General features: G+C 43.9%; 1 protein-coding gene across 3 annotated transcripts in view; it reads right to left on the bottom strand.

Moving 5' to 3' along the window:
- ARHGAP32 (Rho GTPase activating protein 32) overlaps positions 1 to 22467 on the bottom strand; it is a 237929-nt gene that overhangs the window by 180725 nt on the left and 34737 nt on the right. The window contains exon 2 of one of the 3 annotated variants that reach the window (XM_064397872.1): positions 15628 to 15696. The exons of 1 other annotated variant lie outside the window; for it this stretch is intronic. The gene's annotated coding sequence lies outside the window, so the exon portion shown is untranslated. The remainder of the gene's footprint in view (positions 1 to 15627; positions 15697 to 22467) is intronic. One more of the 3 variants, XM_064397871.1, reaches the window with a different exon arrangement.

Raw genomic sequence — 22467 nt, 5'->3', positions numbered from 1 at the left:
TACATGAGTAATTGCAGCATTCCCACACTGCCTTTCTTCCTCCCCCAAACAGTCTGAGCAAGCTGCTGATCAGGATAAGTTTGTGCTTGTCCTATGCTGCTGTGCCCAAGGTGTGTCTCTGTGTGTGACCCACCTGCTCTGTTCAGCACTGTCCATAATACCTCAGCACCTGCCCTCAGAGAATTCCCTTCTGCACTCAGAGGTATTCCCTTCAAAAGTGTCTTAGACATGGCAAAAGAGAACTCTGTAGTGCAAAGTAAACAGCAACCTTTGTTAAAAATATACATTTTCACAAGTTCTCTATGGAGAAATAGATCATCAGTGTCACAGCTGCTCAGGAGCAGTTCATTCCTTGGACTTGTTTTCACCTGGCTAAAGACTTGAAAACCTATCTCACTAAACCTTGAGAAAGTGCAAGATAAGCCACAAGGACAAAATACTCCCGAGGGATGGAGAGCAGAGATGTGAGAGAGGGAAGCACACACAGTAATTATCACACACAAGGTCTGGGCTTCTCCAGCCTTGGAGAAAACAAGAACAGGTTCAGCAGCAGGGAGGAGCAATGGCAGGGGAAAGAGGTGTTTGATCTCCTGACACTGCCGTGAAGAGCTTTGCCACCCTTAAAATTCATGGCCAAGAGAGAAACTCTGTTCATTAAAGCTGGATGACAGAAGGGACCCACAAGGGAGAGCCACAGTTTGGGACTGAATGTGGTGGAAAGCAACCAAGTCCAAGCAGTGGGAGAACACAGCAAATGGCAGCAGCACAGACACATTTCAGGGCCCCCAGGTCAGGGCTCCCCCAGGTAAGAGCATCTGGCACCCAAAAGACAGCAACTCATGGAGCAGCCTCTTCAGAGCAAGAGCTCTGCACTAGCAAGGACACAGAAAGAACATCCTGCAAGTGATTTGAGCATCCATGTATCTATAACCAGAGAAGACTGCACGAGTTGAAAAATTTCAAATGCTTCCCCCATCTGTCCATCCCTCTCCTTTCTGAGCATCATACATTTCCCAAAGACCCTTTTCAGCCCAACTGCTCTTTAAGTAGAAGCTGATCCTCTCTTTTGTCCTATGAACTGAAAAATGTGTGTTGGTTGTGAGCACCACGGACAGTCCAGACCACCAGAGCAGTGCATCTTTAGGCTGCAGGAAGGTGTCCCATGGGATTGCACAGTCCCTCTTCTGCAACAGAAGTGATCTGACTCCACACCTGCACAGCAGGGAGCTGCCCACGTGGAAGAGCTGGGAATTGCATTATGCATCTCTGGTGTAGCTGTCAGGCACTAAATACACTGTGTCTAAATACACAGTCCTACAAAGGACTCCAGTTTGCTTTTTCCCCAGGTGTAAAGTGGGCAATGAGCTGCTCTGCTTTTATATTAGCAATCATTATTTGACTCACAGGAATATACTGTAATAGCTCTAGCAATAATTCTGCCTCTATCTCACCTCAGTCTCCTCCTGGATGAAAGCTTTTATTTAAAATATTCCCCAAGACAGCTGCAAGGAGAGAAGGAGACAGACACAGTCTGTCTTCTGTGTCACTGCCTGCTCTTATCACAGCTGTCATTCTCCTTTCACTCTGACTGACCCTCTCTGAAACGGGGCTATAGTTTTGCCTGTTCAAGACATTAAAGTTTGTAGATACTGTGGTTTAAGTACCTCCATCTGTACAATCTCTCAGTTCTGTTCTTTCTAATCATGTATAGGCAGTTAAACCTTCCTTCTCCACACTCAGCATCCAAGCACTTGATCTAGTAAAGGATATTGCTGATGTTCTCCCTGTGAAAAGCAGGGAGTTGAAAGTCAGAAGAGCAGTGATTACTCAACCATTCCCAAAGCTGCCTGTGTAACCTCTCAGAGTGTCATGCCCAGTTCTCCACATCAGCCCATAAAAGAATGTGCACTATTTCCTCAAAAATCAGTGATTTGGGACTGATGAGGAAGTTAGGGCACATATCCCAGAGGGTGAGCCAGTGAATCCTGCAGGAAGCTTCATTTGACTGAAGCTGGATTCTGCACAGACACTACTGCACAGGAAGGTATCTTTAAATGACCCCTCGTGACCTCTGCCTTGCTCTCATATTATTGGAAGACATTTTCACAATCGTTCCTCCTCTACTTAGGTGCGTTTTAAGCCATATCAAATGGCCCAAAACCTGACATCCAACTTTAACTTTGCCCTGCTCTTCACATCTCTCTCTGTTGCTTTATTTCATCAGGTTCCTACTCAACTGCTTTCTCGTTTTCAAGTTCTCATCCTGTTTCCTGTTCCCCACCTTATCACCCCGCTTTCCCACATGCATCCTTCATTGCCCTGTTACCTCAGCCCTTCCACAACCTCTTATCAATATTCTTCTTTCACTCCTTCATTATCACAAAATGTCCTGTATCTCCTTTCCCAAGCGCTGCTTTCTAAGAAACTACTTTACCCCGCTACAATTAAAAAAGCAAGTTTTTTCAAGCAAGTCTTACAATTTTTAAACCGATGGAGAGAGGTTGGAAAAAGCTGAGGAACACCACTTGGTTTTAGTTTTTAACACTGTCCTTCTACTGCCCCATAACCAGCATTTTATGCCCACAGCTTTGATGGCAAATGAAATGCTAACAAAATCCAGCCAAAGTTAAATCAATTATCCAGAGGTCTTGACACAAGAATTGACACCAAGACCACTTGACAAAGTATTTGCTCTCCCAGGTCATTTATCCAGACATGGGGCACATTGTTATGCTAATAGAGATTTATTTTCTTGGCTCTAGAAATAAGGCTATGCAAAGCATTCCTTCCCCAAGCACAACACAGGTGACAGTCTCTCCCCTACTCTGCAGCAAGTCTGAAAGCTGAAGAAGGGAAAGAAATCCAGTTAAATCAGCTGGGACTGCTGAAGGGAGACAACACACTGTACTGTAAAAGTGGGAGACACGGAAGAAGCAGCAGAAGGATCAGCTCAGCCTCACAAAATCCAGACAGTTCTGCACCGCAGGGCAGACTGGGAGAGGAAATTAGGAAATTCTTGGTAGAAACCTGGATTTAAAGCTTGTGTGTCAAGCAGCATCACACAGGGTACCTCAAATTGGGAACTCACCTTTATACAAGGCTTTTTCCAGCTGTGTAAAGGTATCGGGGCTTTTGGGAGGCAAGTAAATGAGGGAGCTACACTGGAAGCTCAGGAGTGACTTGGAACACTCTGCTGATACCTGGACGTGACTCTCACAGCCTTGGGAAGGCCTGGAGCTACACAGAAAATCAGGGAGCTCAGAAAAACCCAGGGAAAACCCAGTAGCATGGATAGAAGCATCCAGAACCCTCTGGAAGAGCCTGTGATGTGTGTCCAGCACTGAAGCACCAATTACTTTGAAACACAAGTAGCTGGAACACCCCAAATAAATGAGGTGTGGAGTTTGTCCTTCACAGAAGGTGCTGCCTGAACACAGAGAAACAGCCAACAGGACAGAAACACAACATGCAGGAAGTTCCAAAACACAGGTGAAATTTCTCATTGTTCAGGGATAGTCTTATCTTGGCCTGCAGGGCATTTATTTGGTAAGTCACAGCTCTGTATCTGCAAATTCCCCTCCACTCCAGTGCTATAAACACATGAATATTCTGTTTTATGAGGCTTGAGTAATATTCATGGAAACTGTCACTCAGTGTCTCTCTCTCATGCTGACATTCACTTTGCATCAAGAAGGACAAGATCACTGAGATGCCCAGGAAAGGACTCATTCTGCTGTTACTGGGGGTTTATTTTTGTGTTTAAACATTGGAAGATGGGGATAATACATGGAAATTTAGATCTTACGTAACGTAACACACATGTTGCAAAGCAAGAAATGCTGCTCCTGCTCCTACCCCCAAGGAAAACCAGTGCACCTCCAAGCTTTAGCTCATCCTCTGATGTTCCAAGGTAAGGATCAAGTCTGGCTACCACTCAGAAAAATACACGAACAAAGCACAGAATGCATTTTTATCCTAAACTTTTCATGAAAAATCACTGATTTTGTTAAAAATTGGACATAAATGCTTTCTGTTAAAAGGTAAGTTCTGTATTTTCTCTAAGTATAGCTTCTGCAATTTTTTTTCAACACCACTGAAAGCTTTTTAACATAGCACACAGTTAAATGACAATAAAATGGCTGTTTTGAACATGAAGGAGATTACACGATTTCTGAAACAGAAAAAGAAGAACATGAAAGACAAATCTAATTTTCTCTCATTATAATCCATTGATGCACAGATTTTTGTTAATTGCTTTTCTTATGGATATAATCTAAACATTTTAAGATATAATAAACTGACAAAGCACCACAGGAAAATAGTAGAGAACAAGCCTGGAGAATCTTCTAGCAAATTTTTCATTAGTTTTGCATAGATAACACTATGTGAGAAGCCTGGGTGTGTGTTATAGCCAGAAAACACTGAAGTGTAATGGTCAGGGGAAAAGGGCACACAGAAAAGGATATTCCAGCCCTGCTCCCCAGGCCCAACATTCAGAATTCCTAACACTCCCACTCCTGGAAGTCTCCAAGGCCAGGCTGGATGGGACTTGGAGCAATCTGGTCTAGTGGAAGGTGTCCCTGCCCATGGCAGGAGGTAGGACAGGATGGGCTTTAAGATCCCTCTCAACCCAAACCATTCTGGAATTTCATTATTGGTTTGGTGGGAAAGAGAATAACAGAAGCTGTTGAACACACCTACTAGAAAAGTGAGCAGCAAGATGTTCCAAAAATATGTCTGAGAACTAAAAACCAAGGTGTGCCCAGTGTAATTTACCCCAGAGTCTGGAGAGCTCAGCCAGGCTGGTTCGCACTGCAAGGCTGGGGCAGCCCCGGCCACCTGGCCCTCAAACCAGCCCTGCTGAACATGCAGCAGGAAAGCTGGGAATTGTCCTCACCAGGCTAAAAAGCTGGAAATTATCCCCACCAGGCTCCTTCCACAGTAACTTTCCAGAACGTAATGAGCACACAAGGTGTAAAAACAGCAGTTTAAAACCCTGTCTCTGCTGTCTCCACGACGTAACACTTCTAAACATCCCCACATCCACAGGTAACTAAAATTAAACACAAACTGGAAAATAGATCTAAAGCATTTTCTCAGTAACTGGAATGAACTGAGGATTTCATGTGCTACTTCTATTCATGCTCACAGCTCTGCAGCAAGGCTGAGTTTTACTTTAAGCACAGCCCTGTACACTCCATATTCACGCAATGTAGCAGTTGATCATTTAGTTATGGGTGAAACCCAGTGTTTTACACACATGCAATACTCTTTTTTAACAAATACTGGACATATTTCACTCAGCAAAAAGGTGGAAAAGGTGGTATGTTTACAATTATTACCATTCCTTTCCCCCCCCATTGTGGTTTGACATTGGCCAAATGCCAGGGACCTATGAAAGTTGTTTGCTTACTTTCTTATGTTACAGCTGAGCAGAGGAGGGATAAAAATGAATGAAAGACTCATGAGTTGAAATAAGGACTAGGATAAAACATTCTAAAGGCAAAGCAGGATCAAATTTAATGGTATAAAGTAAAATTATTATTAATAGAGTCAGAGGAGGATAATGGGAAGCAAAATAAGCCTTTAAAACATTTTTTTTTTTCGCCCCAGCTCTGCCCTCTTTCCCACCAACAGCACAGGGAGACAAGGCATGGAGGTTTTGATCAGTTCATCACTCAAGATCTGTTCGCTCAGGACAGAGAGTCTTTCCTCTGTGATGCCGTGGGGTCCCTCCCATGAGCAAACAGTCTTCCCAAAACTGTTGTGGTGTGGGTCACTTGTCCACAGGGTGCAATCTTTTAAGGCTAGGCTGCTCTAGTTTGGATGCAAGGGCCTTCTCTGTCTCTTCTGGAAGCAGGAGCCTTTTCTCTTTATTTGGGTCTCTCACTGGATCTCAGCTTTCTCCGGCATCCAACCGCTCCAGTGGGAGCACTTTTCCCATGGGCTGCGAGTGGATCTTTGCATCCCCCATGGACTTCATGCATTACAGGGGGACAGTTTGCTTCACCACAGTCCTCACCATGGCCTGCAGAGGAATCTCAGCTCTGGCACTTGGAGAACTTCCTCCCCCTCTTCTTCCACTGACCTTGGTGCTGCCATGTTGTTTCCCTCACATGTCCTCACTTCCTCCTCCTCTCTGACTAGAAGAAAACTGCTGCCTGTAGGTACTATTGCCAACAAGTTCCATCAATTTAAAGATTCTTGCAGATCCCACAGCACCAAGAGGCTGATTTCACGCAGATTCTGCACAGGGGAGTTGCCCACCAGTTTCTGCCATCAGCCACGTGGCCCCACCACCACGGCGCAGGCAGCTCCTGCCACAGCGCTGGCACTTCCAGCGCCTCTCCTCACACGGGGCACTGGGAAGGAGCAGCCGCTGGCACCAGCCCTGCCCGTGTGCCCGCAGCACGGCTGGCTGGGAGAGCCAGGCAGGCACAGCTCGCAGCCACAACACATCCCCAGCCCTCAGGGAAAACTGTGTGCGTGCCGTTTTGATCTTCTTCTGAAGTACGTCATCCCAGGGACGTTACCAACCTCTCTGATTGGGCCGGCAGCATGTCCACCCTCAGAGCCATCAGAAATTGGCTCTGTCGGACATGGTGGGAGCTTCTAGCAGCTTCTCACAGAAGCTATCTCTGTGCCCCCCCAGGGTCTCCTCCCCTGCCATTACTAAAAAAACAGGCCATGCCAAATCAACACACCCCTCAAGGGGTTATCACAGATTGAATGGTAACAGACTAAATCACCAGAGCGCAGGTCAACAACCTGAAACTCCCAAGTCATGATTCAAGACCCTCCAACAGGTATAAGATAAAGAATCCATAAGGATGCTCCACTGTTGCCAGCCTTGCTGCAGTTGGTCATGCACAGACTTTTAAACACACATCTCAGTGACTGCTTGGAGTTACAGGCTTATGAACAGTGCTTGAGAGGATGCTGCTCTTGGGGGAAAAAAGAGACTGCAGACAAACCCAGCCTGAGGAGCCAAAGAGAACACTTGTTTGTATCCTTTGTAACATCCTAAATACGGGAAAGTAACATTCCCCTAAAGCCACCTCGCTGGTCAGGCCACCCTCTCTTCTGGTTCACAAACTTACTTTCATTATTCATTAAGAACTGCTGCTGGCATAAATCAAATTCTTCACAGATTAAAGAGAAGGAATCCAACATAAGCTGCTAAATACAAGCTTTTCCTGAAAAGCACTACCTGAACCTCCACTTTTCCATTCAATGAGTTAGTTCCAGTTGTGTCTGGGAGTCCCAGCATGGACTGAACTCAGCAGTCCCAGCACTGATTGAACTCCAGCAGAAACATTCACCCAACAGAGGAGTATGCACAGAAAAGCCAGAGAACAAACGAAAGAATGGGGCATTACATGACCAGTCTGGGCACACAGTTAATTACTGTGGGATATCAGTCAGGTCTCCAAAATCCCAGCTCTGTCTCCCCATCCCTCACAGGCCATGCTGGCTCACTGATACAGACTCCTCTTCCTCAATAAAGCAGGAGGAAGAAAAATCATCACGTCAGGCCAGCAAGGAAGGCAGACAATCTCCTGCACATTTTGTTGAGCCAAAATAAGCCCTTTGAGCTCACCCCTGAGCACCCATAGAAACCAAACAAGTAACAAATTTTTTTCACAGACCTGTGAAAGGAAATGAGTGTTTCATTTGACCCAATATAAAATAATAGTAAATAGTATAGCATTACAGCATGTTATGCATCAGCAGACAAACTTTCAATAAATCATGGGCAGCTGAAAATCAGACCTGCACCATGGCAGAGCTCCTACACCAACCACCAGCTCTTACTACTGTGAGCAAGACACAACTCCCCACAGTACCTGCATGTGGCAAGGTAGGGCCACTGTTCCCAGGGGAACACACGTGGATAATGTGGAATCACTTGTGCCTATTTTTCCAGTCCCACCAAAAACCTCTCAAACCCAAAACCTGATTTCTCTCCAGGAAGAACAGGCTGTCCCTTTTTAACATCTCAACAATCCACACATGGCTTTTAAGATGTCTTGAGACTCAATTTCTGTAAGAGGAATGGAGGGAAATGAGTAAGTCACTATGTTTAAGTCAAACCTATAAAAAGAAACATAAGTGTCAGACTCCTGGGTGACAACTGTGGGGTGGCAGGTGAGTCATGCCCTGGCACAGGCACACTGTAATTTGGTGCAAAGAAGTCATTGTAATCAATATTTACAGGTGGGTATTTTTATAAAAAAGTGCACATTTGCCACAACAGATTTAGAGACTGCTCTTTGAATGCAAATAAAAGCATCAGATGAAAAATTCTGCACGCCCCTCAAAAACAGATATGTCTTCAAACATAAATACAACTTCAAACCTGACCATGGAGAAGGACATTTACCCTGGGTCAAAAGCACCACTAGAACAACCCCACTGGCACCAACACCCAAAACCACAGGGTGAGAGAATTTCTTCACAGAAACGGTTGTTAAACACTGGAAGGGGCTGCCCAGGGAGGGGGCAGAGTCCCCATCACTGGAGGTGTCCAAGGAAGGCCTGAACATAGCACCGTCAAACCAGGACAGGCACTCGGTGCTCTGCGCTGCTGACAAGGTGGGGATCAGGCACAGGCTGGACTTGATGGCCTGGGAGAGATTTTCCAGCCTAGATCCAAGCTGATCCTGCGATTCTGGGACCACTCCATGGGGGACTTCTGAAACTTGTTTAAAAGGATCAGCGCTATTACGCAACTGTTAAATATGTTCGTATATCCAGCGTGAAAACAAACACTGCCAACAACTCCTCAGGGATGAATCTGGGGAAGCACCAGATAGATTTCAAGCACACGAGGTGATTACTTGGATGTTTCTGACAACTTCATGCCTAAGGGCTGCAATTGTGAACCAGAACTGGTGGCAGAGCTGGTGCCTCTGCTAAGGGCCTCTAATCTGCAGTGGTACTAACAGTCTTTTTTCTGTGTCCTATTATCTGGGAAACAAAGAATAATTTTACAAACAAAAGTAGAAAAAAATCCTAAACATATGCAATAAGCTTAAGAAAATCAAGATCTTATAAAAGAAAGAAAATTTAAACTACTCATTGCACCACATATAGAACACATTTATTTCTCAGGCTTCTAATGCTCACTGCAGGCTCTCCAAATGATCAGCTTTTGCTTATGGACTTGCTTTCAATATATAACCTTACACATAAGTTGTATACAGGGCTTACCTGCAAGAAGGCCTAATATTTGCAAATTAAAAACAAGACCATCCCCATCACTTTAAATCACTACAGAAAAGCTCAGACACATCTTTCCCAGATCAAATAGGACTCACAGCTGATTTCATTCCAATTCTTTTAGTGCCAAACACCCAGCATTCCAGAACTAGCAAATTGGGTGTCCAATTATCACTCTTGGAGTTCAAGGGGCTGCATTTAAATGAAGATCATGAAAATGAAAGGAACTCAAAATACCTTTCTGACTAGAGAAGTGAGCATTGAAAGTGACAGTTGCTCAGGGAAAGCATTTCTAAAAATGTTAAGTCTTACCAAGTGTGGTTTTAATAAAGACCTAAAAACTGCCATGTTTTTTTCTTGCTGTCCCTCACTCTCACCCCATGACAAAGTAACCTACAAGACACAAAAAAGGTGGAGAAACAAAGATTTTCAGGAAGAGAGGCAATGAGAAGGGGGGAAGATATACTGAGGGGGAGAAAAGAAAAATAGAGAAAACATTTTCAAAAAAGAAAGATTAAATGAAACAAGCAAGGCAAACAATAGTGGAAGTTAAAAGCAATAGAAAAAGTTTGCCTCTAAACAGAGAGCAGACACTGCAGAAAGAAAAGTTTGGGCATGCTGAAGCACTGTAATTTATGAAAAAATGCAACTAGGCAGGTTCCCTAAGTGCAACCCTACACCCTTGTGAACCAGCACATCCAGATGCTTTTTCGCTCCTGGACACTTCTGGAGCAAGTTCCCTCTCCCAGACACAGTGGGACACAGTGGCCAACACATCAACCTTGGGTTATAGCTACAGAATTGCTGCCTTTTATTGTCTGTTCCACCCAGAGTAACTGTGGCCACCCCATCCCTGGAAGTGTCCAAGGGCAGGTTGCACAGGGCTTGGAGCAGCCTGGGCTAGTGGAAGGTGTCCCTGCCCACAGCAGGGATGCAATGAGATGGGCCTTAAGGGCCCTCCCAACCCAAACCATTCCTGACCAGTTCTTTGGAGGGAGATCCACAGTTCCCTGTTACAAAGTTAATTCTAAACAATGTGCCACAATCAGAAGTTCCACCCAGGAACAGTACTTACATTTCATGCCTAGAATAGGGTTTTGGAAGGGTCACCACTAACTAAAATAATGTTTCCAAATACATCTTTAGGCACAAGTTTGAAACCAGTAAGTTATGCTCCTCAGCAATCTCAGTCCCAGTGCCTGATGCCCAAATGATTTCCCAACACTGCTTCCAAAGCAGATAAAGCACAGAAACATTTATTACAAAGAAGATAAAATAAAAATCACTTGGCATAATTTTTCTATTACAGGCAGGAGAAAGACAGGTGAAGAAGGAAAATGGCTACAAATATTCCTGATTTAAGTTCCTACACAGCAGACAAACTGATGGTTTTGATGCATTCAGCAATATAACCTGTCTCTTAACAAAATCTACTCCAAGAACATTCCTGGGGCAGCAAAAGTAATGTTTGAGCTCCTCTGGAAATTGAAAAGAGGTTTTCTGTTTGAAGGCAGTAGCAGAGCTGAGCTCAGACTCTGGTGCAGCTGAGGACTCTCTGCCTGCCGGGACAAAGCACAGGAGCCCAGCCCAGCTCCAGGGAAGGAGCTGCAGTCTCAGGGCTGGCACGGAATCCTGGATCACTTGAGTTGTGCCAGGCAGTGTTTTCCCTCGGGAAGATGCACAAAGTGCTGTGTACAGGAGCCAACGTGGTGCATCAGCCTTGTCTGCCTTCAGTCCTGACACACAGCCCATCTACTGGCACAGGATTTCCCTCTTATCTAAACTAAAGCTTTTAAAGCAGACTAATGCAAATGTTATCCTTGCTGTGACTGGATTCCTGGGCATGGGACATAATAATGACTGATTTAGCCACAGACCTCAAATTAAAACCTTTACGGATTTCCTGTCAAGTGATGCAGTATTTAATTCAGCCCTTTTAGGTGGGCAATACATGACAGTACTACAAGTAATCACATTCTGGAGAATTATTTTGAATTACATTCCTGGTCACAATCAAATTGATGGAATTCCTGCTCTGCTCCAGAATAAGTGCTATCATATAAATTCAGACTCTGTTTTCATGTCAAATTTACTGCTGTCAACAGTGAAAGCAAAACTCACATTTTTAGTGCTGGGCGGAGGTTCTGCTCTTTCTTGTAACTTGATCTAGATGCAAGGGGTTTAGAAATAATATTTACAATAAAAAGTAATAATAATTATTAATAATCATCAAACAAATAATCCTATTGAATATTTAAGCCAGAAACCATCTCCTTAAAAATTTCTCCAGGGTGTCTCACAGTGCATTATAAATAAGAATCTTTTTTAAAAATATTCAAATATTCAAATTAAATTTTTGTAAGATTCAATATGTTTTTATCATTGTTGAATATCATGACACTCCTACAGAAAAAAGAAAACAGAGGAAGAAGGAAGATGGAGAGGAAAAAAATAGAGCTTGAAAAAAGGAGAAAACATTGCGCTTCTCCCAGTGCTTCTGTACAAAAGGACTGATGAAATTAAGACATAGATATAGTCCATGCGTTCCAACAGAGGCTTGAAATGCCACTTTAACATAAGCAAAAACATAACGAAAAATCCAATAAACTATTTTAAAAAGCGCACATTACTGAGAGACTAATTTTGTTTTCATATTTGGAGCCACAAGCTCCTGCTTTATGTGGCATCTGAGGATCCAAATGGATTATTTCAGTGTTTTCCAGCATCCTCAGTAGCTTCTCCACCTTTTCCCCTGCACATCATTCTTCAAACTTACGCTAATCAAAAGAAATTTCTGGGATCTTCACTTCCATTTTTAGTGCTGGCCTAGTTAAAAAAACAAAGGGAGCCCAGCAATAAATAGTAAGACAGGCTCCTCTTTTTTTGTTGAAAGACTAAAGGAAATAATCTCTCTGTTCCTCCTTGATCAGATTATTGAGGCAAACAGGCTCTTCAAGAGCTGTTAGCAAAGCACCCAGCTTGGTGTGAAGTCTGGAGAGAAAGGAGATGGGGAAAAAAGCCATCCTGGAGCTGAAATGCATCAATGCAGCACTGAAGCAGACACCCAGCCACGGCACTCCTGGGAAGTGCTGCTGGGACACCTCGGCTGTGACTGAATTTCTGGACTCCTGCCCAATTTATTTTGAGTGGATTCAGTTTAATTGTCTGTGTGTGACTTCCTGAACCAGCAGGTACCTGCCAGACTGTCCCAGCTTATTTCTGAAGTCCATTAACTGCAGTTCCATGCAGAAGGGAGATTTTTCGGAACCCTCAGTTACTCACAACACCCTGATCAATTTTCCCAATGATTAAGGATGAATGGCTGATAACAAACCTTGACAGGTCACATGGAGGCAGCTGGCCTGGAGCATGTGCAGCTTTGGAGAAAAGGAACTGCACAGGCATCACCAGGTCCCCCCCATGGAAATAACTGAAGACCCAGCTCTGCCTGGATTTGTACTATCCTGATTCTTCCTTTTCCTTAAGGACCAGCCTACCTTACACTTGCTTTATGCCAGTGTACATCCAAGATGACTGAAATAAAGACTGAGTGACAAATTAAATGACAACACAAAAACTTGGGAATTATATCACAAATAGATTCCATTACCAAGTGATTTCACCTGCTCAACAGCACAGTGGGATCAGGTACAGAGATCAGACACTCTGCATGTAAAACAGTCTGCATATGACTTCTTGGGCAAAGTTGGTTTCACAATGACAACTTGAGGCTTTCAGTGTTCTGGAAGAGACCAAACTGAGGCTTCTGAAGACAGATTTGCTGAGCTGTTCCCAGTACCCTGAACTGCAGAGGAGAGGAGAAGCTGTGTGTGCTCAAATAACCCTGAGTGAAGGGGTCTAAACACTGCCAGGTGTCTCTTCTGCAGACAGCACTGCCAAGGAAGTCAAGGACTCTCCTACTCTACTCTGCAAACCATTGGAAAATGGAGAAATAACACTGTGGACTGCCAAGCCCATCCTGAGTGAAGGCACAGGCAGAAATGAGGTGACAATCCCTGCATCAGCTCGGGGAGGCCAGGACACCCTTTTCCTCCTGGCACAGCACAGTCCCTGTGCAGCACCCCCATCTCTGCTGCAGCCATCCCACCTCTTGTGCTCTCTGGTCAAACTTTAGGAGTCTAAAATGCATTAATTACAATGTTAAATGAACCTGCACTTGAAGGATGACTGGGGGGAGGAAAAACTGATGTGCAGGTCCCCATGGCAGCAGCCAGAAAGGACAGGCTTCACAATTCTGTGATCATTTCACCAAGGCAGCTCTCCTGCCTCTGAGAAGCATTTCTGCTGCAGCTTATCCAACGTGCTCAGCACTTCTATTTATACAGACATGGCTCACCTTACAACTGCCTCACACAAGGTTCCTCTTCCACCTTCCCTTCAAAAAACAATAGGAAAACATTGTGAAAGTAAGATCTCTTCCTAGAGTTCATCCCCAGTCAGTGACAGGGCTGTAAAGACAAGGTGATACACAAGGTTGGGAATGCTCAGAACTGCCATGGGGATCTGAGGTGAGCACAAAGGGGAACTGCTGGACCAGAAACTGTCACCCTGACCCCACCTGACACTGCCATGTGCCCAGCCCCGCAAAAGCAGCAGGAATGGGAAGATCCAAACCTCATCTGCATTCAGAACATCATTTCAAAGGTGTCTTGAATGGGCAGACATGTCACACAGTCATTTTTTTACTTCAGTCCTTAAGTGAATTGTTTTGTTGTTTTTATTATTATATTGAGGACATTCATTTAAAGTAAGAAAAATAAGGAAGAAAGCAGTGAAGCTTGGCTGGAAAGTGAGTAGACATGTCCCTAGAGATCTCCCGTCTAAAGTCTGGGAAAAAAACAGCTCTAATCTCCTCTGGTACTCCTTAGACTGGAAAAGAGAAACATTTGCAGATGGTGTTCCTGAGGGGGTGTGGGAGGCAGGAAAAAATAATTTCTCCAGACTCAGCCTTTCTATAATGTGTAAAAGTAAATGGATTTCTTTCACTTCTTCAAACTCTGCATTTTTGGGTTTTTGTTTTTTTTTTAATTCAGCCCTGGTTACTTCCTTCTCCCAGTTCTGTGGATTCCCATCTACATGCTCCCTCTCTACTACACCTCATCCCCCTTCATCAAAGCAACACCATCCCAGGGCTGCAGCACCTCATCACCAAAGTCTCACAGTTCCCACTTTTCAAGAGCTCTTTCCTCCCAAGAACTTCTTAGCAGCTGTACCAGAAGGGAATTTTGCCTCTTATCTCCTCTGTGTAACATGGTCAGAAGAGCCAGACTGACTCACAGGCACCAAAATGGGCATTCCATGAACTGGGGAATCTTGGATACACGTCCTTCCTCCCACACAGGACTAGGAGCTGAGCTTTTAACTGAAACCGGGAGAGTCACAAAAAGTCACAATGGAAAAATTTATAGGTTCATTATCAATATCAACTATCAGCAATAAGGCTGATTTGATCAACAATGTCACACCAAAACCGCAGTTTGGACAGAAATAAGCAGAACACTTTCCCATGCTGTCCTCTCTCATGTCCCAGCTCTGTCAATTAATTGCAGATGATCCTCATCTACAGCAATGCCTTCTGCTTAAAACTATTTAGTGTCAACTGCATTGCTGGTAAAACTCCCATGTTCTAATAAGAAAAGTGTTTTGCTTGTTTTAAAAGCCTAACAGAAAAAAGATCAATTTCTTCCTTTATGCTGATCTAATGCTCCAGTGGGCAAAGCTTAATAGTAATAACCTTCACTGGGAAGAGGCCAACTTGTTCTTCCCCAATTCCCCAGCCGTAAGTAATCATGTGTCAACCACTGAGAAAGAACTGAAATCCAGCTTGTGCTTCAAGTGAGCTGAAGTGCCAGCATCCCTCCGTGAGGGTCACTGGGAGCCCTTCAGTGCAGCTAATATGTGCTGAAGTGCTGCTGTGAACTGAAGGGCCAAGAGAACTCTTTCTCAACAAACCATTTCTCCCGCTCCCTGTGTGTTATAGTGTAAAATACAATTTTCTTGGACGCTGAGACTCCACCATCAGCCCACCCTAGAAGAATTCAAGGTGAGCTCTCCCATTTCAGCCCTGCCAGGTACTGTTGCTAAGCACATTTTAAAGGAATTCAGCCACAAATGCATCACAAGACAATCCAATATGGACATCAAAGCAGCACAGACCTACAGGAATAGGAAGGAAATGCTGTCCAGCAACTCTCACACCATTCTTTTCCAGCAGGATGGAGCACAATTAAAGCTCTGACATGACCAGAGCTATTAAGGAACAAGGAGGTGCTGCAGTTACCTGCAGACTCAGTCAGACCACAGGATGACTGTTCTGTTATAGAAACTGCAGAGGATGACCTTGGATTTCCTCCTGAGGTGAAATTCTATTTGAGCATGCCTCACCTCACCTCACAGCCGCTCCAACATTTCCAGTGCCATCACTCAGATGTCCTTGGCTTCCATGGGCAAGTCCTATGAATGGAAACAGAACCAGGGCAGAGGCTGTTGAACACCATTTTTGCTTTGCTGCTGCCTAATTAGATGATGCTGACTAATCCTCTGTATTACTTCACAGTGAAAGGAACCCAGCAGGAGTGTTAGGATGGTTTGAAAGAGCTAAAAGCCATGAATTATTTCCTTTTACAGAGAGCATTTCATTTGTACAAGTTGCTTCCATCAAGTGTTCCTTTCTGAGATTATATTCCCCACAAAATGTCTCTGTGGCCTCCAGTGTTGCAAGTTCAAAGAACAGCAGACAGAAACAGAAAAATGAAGAGAAAAAAGCTGGATGCACTCCCCTTCAATATGAAATATTTTCCATATTGAAGCAACTACAATGAGAAGTGATTTGCAGAACTGGTCTCTTGACCTACTACTAAGTAAACAGGGGCTATAAATTGTTCTCCTCTTGCAAAACTGTAGATCTGTTGCTAATATGCCCATAATGCAGCCCCTGAGCAAATTCACAGAGAGCAGCTCACGGCTTTAGAGTGGGACATGCACAAGCACTCCTTGCAAAGCTCAACCCCACACTTGAGAGTCCTGTTGAGCTGAGAGCACCTCAACAGACTTAGCACTGCCAGAAATTTAAACCTAAATTTAAACCTTTGTTTTCTCAGAGATCCTGCTAAACCACAACTGCAAAAGACACAAGGTGAAAAGAAAGGCCACAGACTGAAACATTCAAGGATAGGGAATCTTTTATAATCAATTTTTTGAAGCTTTAACAGGATGACATCATCAGCCACCTCATTACCTGAGCTGGTTCCTATGGCAAGTCTTTTTTTTTTATTCCAAGCTTAACCTCATAAGTGATGATCCATAGGAAACACAGCAGTGCTACTGGAAAGACAGGGGAAACAACGGCAGCTCAGTCAGCCAGGGGGTAGGGCAGCTCTGGTTAGGAACTAACAGGGGTCTACAGCCCTGGTGAGTATGAAAATCATTCCCCATTTTCACAGAATCACAAAAGTAGGAAGGGACCCATAAGAACCACTGAGTTCAACTCCTGGCCCTGCCCAGACATCCCACCAATCCCACCCTGTCCCTGAGAGCATTGTCCAACCACTCCTGGAGCTCTAGCAGTTCCAAGCAGAATGATGTCAGCAAAGGAAAACAAATGCACTTTGTTGGTGAGTTTTCAACAAAACTTAAAGTATAACGAATTACCTCGATGCTCCAGTGTTCTACTTTTTGTTTGTTTTTTTTTTTTTTTTTTTTGAGTTCCCCAAATCTTTCAGGGGTAGACAGAACACAAACCCAAAGCCAACTTCCTCTGTGACTTGAGATACATCAAAACCAGCCCCCATGGCCCTGGATGGACAAGTCTGAAGAACATTCATAATACACTTCTGGTGCTGGTGACTGAGAAATTTTACCCCCTCCAGTCAGGAGCTCAAGGCCTCCCACACTGTACCAGGCTCCTATCAGAAGTGAAAGGCTGGGGTGTGGGGTGTGTTCCTCACGTTCCTCCATGCACATCTCAACCTCTATTAGAAAGTACCTCTTACGAAAGAGCAGAGTTTGAAGCAGTTTTATCCTTCAAAATAACTCCACACAAACAGCCTCTTGCCAAACAACACAGCTCCTGAAAGCTGCCCAAGGTCAAATATACTCCCTCCTTTAGTCACAAAACCAAGTCAGCACAACTGCAACTTCACCTCCTCACCCACAGCAGATCCCCCAGGATGTGCCAGGGCTGCACCACTCACTGAGGGCAGGTTTTTAGTCTCAGCCTTACCTGAGCACAGAATTTGGCTGAATATTCTGTTAGCAATTTGTAATTTGTTAGCACAGAAATTTGGGTCAGTGATGGAGGAGAGAACAGGAGGAAAAAAACAGCTGGGTTTACAGAGCACCCAAGTTTGTGCAGTGTAGAGAATAAAACCTCTTCTACTTACACTGCAGCCACACTTGGTCAGGAAGCAGAATGACCGAGCTCAGGTCCACAGTTATTTTCAAAATAATTTGCTTTCCAAAAAGCTTGCTTCCCAGGTGTACCTGCAGGTCAGTCCCTACATGCATGTGCCCTTTTAGATCTCATGTTTTTATTGGCACATGATTTTACAAGTACCTAGTGCAATAATGCTCAAAAAAATGTAATGCATAAATATCTCTGCATACAATTAAACTAATAATTAGTTCCCATCAAGGACATGCATGCAGGAATGTGGAACAATAGCTGAGCAGTGGAAGTGTGCAGGCATTCATTAAGCCACTACATAAATGCAGGAAGATGCGCTGCTGGAAATAATTTTTGCTCAAGGTCACTAGTGAAGTAGTTTTAATGTAATTAATTCAGTAGCATTCAGAATAATAAAAACTGGCATAAAGTACTAATTCAGCTGAAGGACAACAAGCAGCCACAGACTGTGTATCATCCATAAACAAAACCATAACAGAGCTGGGAGTGCTGCGCTGGGCCAGGGTTAAGCAACCCCTGCTGACTCACCGGGCAGCTCTGCCACCAGCCCTTCCAAACAGGGGGGCAGAAATGTCCCCTGAAAGTCAGGACCCAAAATGCAACTCCAAGGGGGGAAAAGACAGGAATTCAGTAAGTTTAATGCTAGCTGGTTTTTTATTTTAGTAAATAGCATGTCTTTCCCCTTGGTATTTGGATAATGTGACAACATTGAGGAAGAATTTTGGTTGGTCTCAAATGAAGAGGAGTGAAAAACCATTTCAGCCTCTCTTGTTAAAGACAGAAGGCTCAAAGTCTCACACCCTCCTTCTTTCCTTCCAAGAAATCTTGTCATGTTATTGCCCAACCAGCAGACCTGCCATACCAGACAGGAGGAAGATGGGAGAGCAGCAGCCAGGGGAGGATCAAACACCTCAGAATGGACTTCAGGCCCAACCAAACAGGCAGCACATTTTATTCCAACAGCATGCAACCTATTTTAGGCCTTACTCTGAGCTGACTATAATTAACTGTAATTTGTACAGATTTCAATTTAATACATGAACTGGCTTGCTGCTAAAAAAAAAAAAAAAAAAAAAAAAAAAGCAGGGCAATTTCCAAAGTTAAAGAAAGTCAGAAACCCATTTTTAAGTTCAAATGTCAGGCAAAAACACACTGTATATTGGCTCTATATAACAATCTTTCCAACACAATTCCAAGGTAAATATTTTAGAGGCTTTTATGGCGTTTCAAACTTAGCACAAAGACAGAATGTGATTTCATACACTGAAAAACTCAATTTCCCTTTAATAAAAATGCAGTTAATATTTGCTTTCTTAGCAGCAGTAGAGGCTTATATTTCAGAATTTGGCTGGGTTTGGGTTTTTTTGCTGTGACATAAAGCACGATTGTGTTTAGGTTCAAATGAGATCTTCAAATCTGGTGAGACCTGGCCTTATTTCCCATCTCCAATTCTGTTCTCTCCTATTTTATTACCCAAGAAAACATCACCATTTCTAGCCTCCCCTTACACTGCCACCCCCAGTGTCACACAAAATCCCAGCAGTGAAAATAAAGAGAAGAAAGCCCTGTTTCAGAACCTCATGTGGACATTCCCCGAGGGAAAAACCACAAGAATAAACTCTTACCCATTTACATCCATGCCTCTCTTTTTCCTCCTTCCCAGGCACTCTTATCTACGCTACAGAATTTTCTCTGCTGTAGGTGAGTTATCACAAAATCCCTTTTACAAACAACATGGCAAAGAAAACCAGAAGAACACCACAAGGTTTTGAATCACAACTTGACATACTGTAGTGTTCCAAATGGGTAAATCTGCCTGCCCTGCACCTCTCTTTTGCCACTTTAATTGCATTTCTGTGCTTTGCATCTCTCCTTTGTTGGAAACTTTTATTTCTCTGGTAACTCCAGAGACAAGACAGCAGTTTGTGGAGGAAAAAAGAATAAACCTGTGACATTTTTTGTAAGGGAGGAAAACAAGAAAAACTCCCAGTGCCCTTATCTGTATCAGCACCTGCACAAAAACACCCTTGGGTTCCTCTCCAGCACATCCCTCCAATGCAGGCAGCCACATCTGCCTTGGAATTCAGCATCAGGCATTGCCAAAGTTTTCCTGACTAATGCTGCAAAGCCTGGCTGTGAGCTAAGCTGCAGTGACTTCAACTGGAAAGCAAGTCTGATAGTTTTGCAGTGCTGTCTGGCAAGCCAGGAAAGAGATGAGGGATGGGAAGAGTGACGGAAATGGAATTAAGAAGTAGTAGATGAGGTGACATTCAAGAAGAGAGAGACTATAAAAGCAATGACACCATTCTGACTTGACACACTTCAGATAATGTAACTTCAAGCTGACAGAGCATAAATAGTCACTGATGATGTAAAAACAGAGTTAGGAATACTTGGAAGTATTAACTTTTCCTGGGCAACTGCCATTCCTACAGCCCAGACAGAACTACTTTGCTTCTCTGCAAGTTAAATGGCACCATTTTGCTTTTGGCTTCCAAGAAAACTTTGTTCTAATTAGAACAGTTCCTTGCAGAGCAGAGTGAGTTCCCAGCACCACAGTAAATAAATAAATGCAGCAAACGCAGATGCAACTTCCACCTTGCAAGGTGGTTCAGAAAGTTTTGAATTCATTCAAACAAGACTAGGCAATGTCCAGCCAAAATCATCATGAAGCCGAGGAGAAACAAGCACAGCCCAAGCTCACCAGTCGAGTATGAATTATGAGCAGAAGAGCACTGCAGAAGTGTAAGAGGGTTGGGCTCCAAAGTATCCACACCTCTGTGGCTCTGAGCTGAGCTCCCTACCAGCAACATAGAAACACTTCCGTGGGAAAAGACCACTGGGATGTGCCTGAAAATACCAGAGGACGTGCACAAAAAGGCACCAAGCTCTGGTACTCCACAGACTAAGTGAATTTCCAGCACGCTGCAAGTGCAGAGAACCTGAAAGGAATGATTCAGTGGGAGCCAGGGCAGGAACAGCTGCATGACCCCAGATGTGCCCTATTCCCAGTTCCTTCCTTGTCTTTTGCAGCAACTTCAAACCATGAGAGAGCATCTTCCCCAAAGCCCCAGAGATGTCCCAGCAGTTCACCTTCTGCTTCTGCTTCCACATCAGCCCTCTTAGACAGGGAGTAACAATGGGCTGACTCAAATGTCCCCCAAACATCCACTCACAGCAAAAATATCACCCGAAACAAAACAGAGGGACCAGAGAGCAATAACACAAAAACATCAGGAAAGAAATACAGCACTGGAATAAGAAAAGAAACCGCAAGGAAAGCAAGAAAGGATCCAGAGATAGGAACCAAGGACTGTGCATCACAACATGCTTGGTGTAGTTGCTTGTAGATGGGCAGAAGGTAGAAGGTGGGGCAGATTCATCCTTTTCTTGGAAGTGCTATGACTGGGATTTACCCAAAATGAATAGCGTTAATTATTTACACCAGCAGCAATTGCTGTCATTGCCATTTTCTATTACTCCTCTTTGTTTTCCATTTTTTCCTGCTGAGGTGGCAGCTATTTCTTACCCTAAACAATAAAGAATACTCCTATTACTGACTGTTGCTTATTTGTGCACTCAACTCACCACTCTCAAACACAGGGCTTGTCATAGGACAGGACGCCCACTGAGGACAGTATGGGGATTTTGGCCTTCTAGGAGCAGCCACCAAGGAAAAAAGCTTATTTTAAAGATAGCAGCTGTTAGAAAAGCATCATTAGCCTTCAGAGCTTGAATCAGAGTTTTGCTTTTTTGACAGTTGACCAAACTAGTGCCACCTGTTCTGAATTCCAGCTACCCCTTTATCTCAACCAAGATAAGATTTTTATCTTGCCAGCCTTTAGACTGATACCCACATAAATGCCTTTTTATCCAAGTCAAATGAGTTTTCAGCTGTTTTTCTGGGCTGTGGAGATTCACATACCATGTAACAGTGATGGCTTTGCAGAACTGGGACAACAGGCAGGCAGAAGAGCAGTGCCATTAATTCTTTAACATACTATAGGTGTATCTAAGGAAGGCAGAGGGGCTTCCTTTTTGAACATCCTAGAAAAACAGCATGCTTTTCCAAGCTGATCATGTGGCTCTCAACAAGCTTCGTATTTTGCCCAACCAAAACACAAGCCATGCTGACCACATCACTGAACTGTGGCTGGAAAATGGAAAACATTCCCCTTTCACAAATGAACTCCCAGGAAATAAATAATCACTCATTAAACACAGAAACACAAACAATGGCATTGCCTGTTCAGAGCTGGTTTGACTTGTCTCAATTTACAGTTTCTTTCTAAGTCTATCAGCTGAATTCTCAGTAACTACATGTGGCTCCCTGCCCATTTTTAGTACCTGGAGCTGCCTGGTAACTCAAGTGCCTGAAGCTCTCTGGTGTACTCACTTCTTTGAAGAAAAGAAGCTGTTTAGAGGGAAGGGCAAAGGAAAATGTGCAGCTTCCCAATCCTAGGACAGACATTGTAGAAACAATGGAGTCAACCACAACAGCAGTTAAGTATCACTTCAGTCCTCCTGGAAAATTCTGCTATTTCAACTTAAAATGCTAACAAGATCTGCCCTGTCTCCCAAACGTCCAACTTTATCTTGAGTTTTGAAGGGGGAAAACCCCAAACAACCAAACACTGACACTACAAGCGCATCTCAACCCAGCCTGGGAAATAAATACCAAGTTCAGTCCTGTGATTAATCTTTGTTTCACTTGCCCAGTACAAGCAAGGGAGTTATGAAGCCATCCTGGTTGAACTTTGGCCCCTCAGATACAGCAACACATGTTAGATATGACTGAACACTCATCATTCACCCACTGC

This window comes from Passer domesticus, chromosome 23 (assembly GCF_036417665.1).
Source record: "Passer domesticus isolate bPasDom1 chromosome 23, bPasDom1.hap1, whole genome shotgun sequence".
Taxonomy (NCBI): Eukaryota; Metazoa; Chordata; class Aves; order Passeriformes; family Passeridae; genus Passer; species Passer domesticus.
This window is presented reverse-complemented; position numbering and strand designations above follow the sequence as displayed.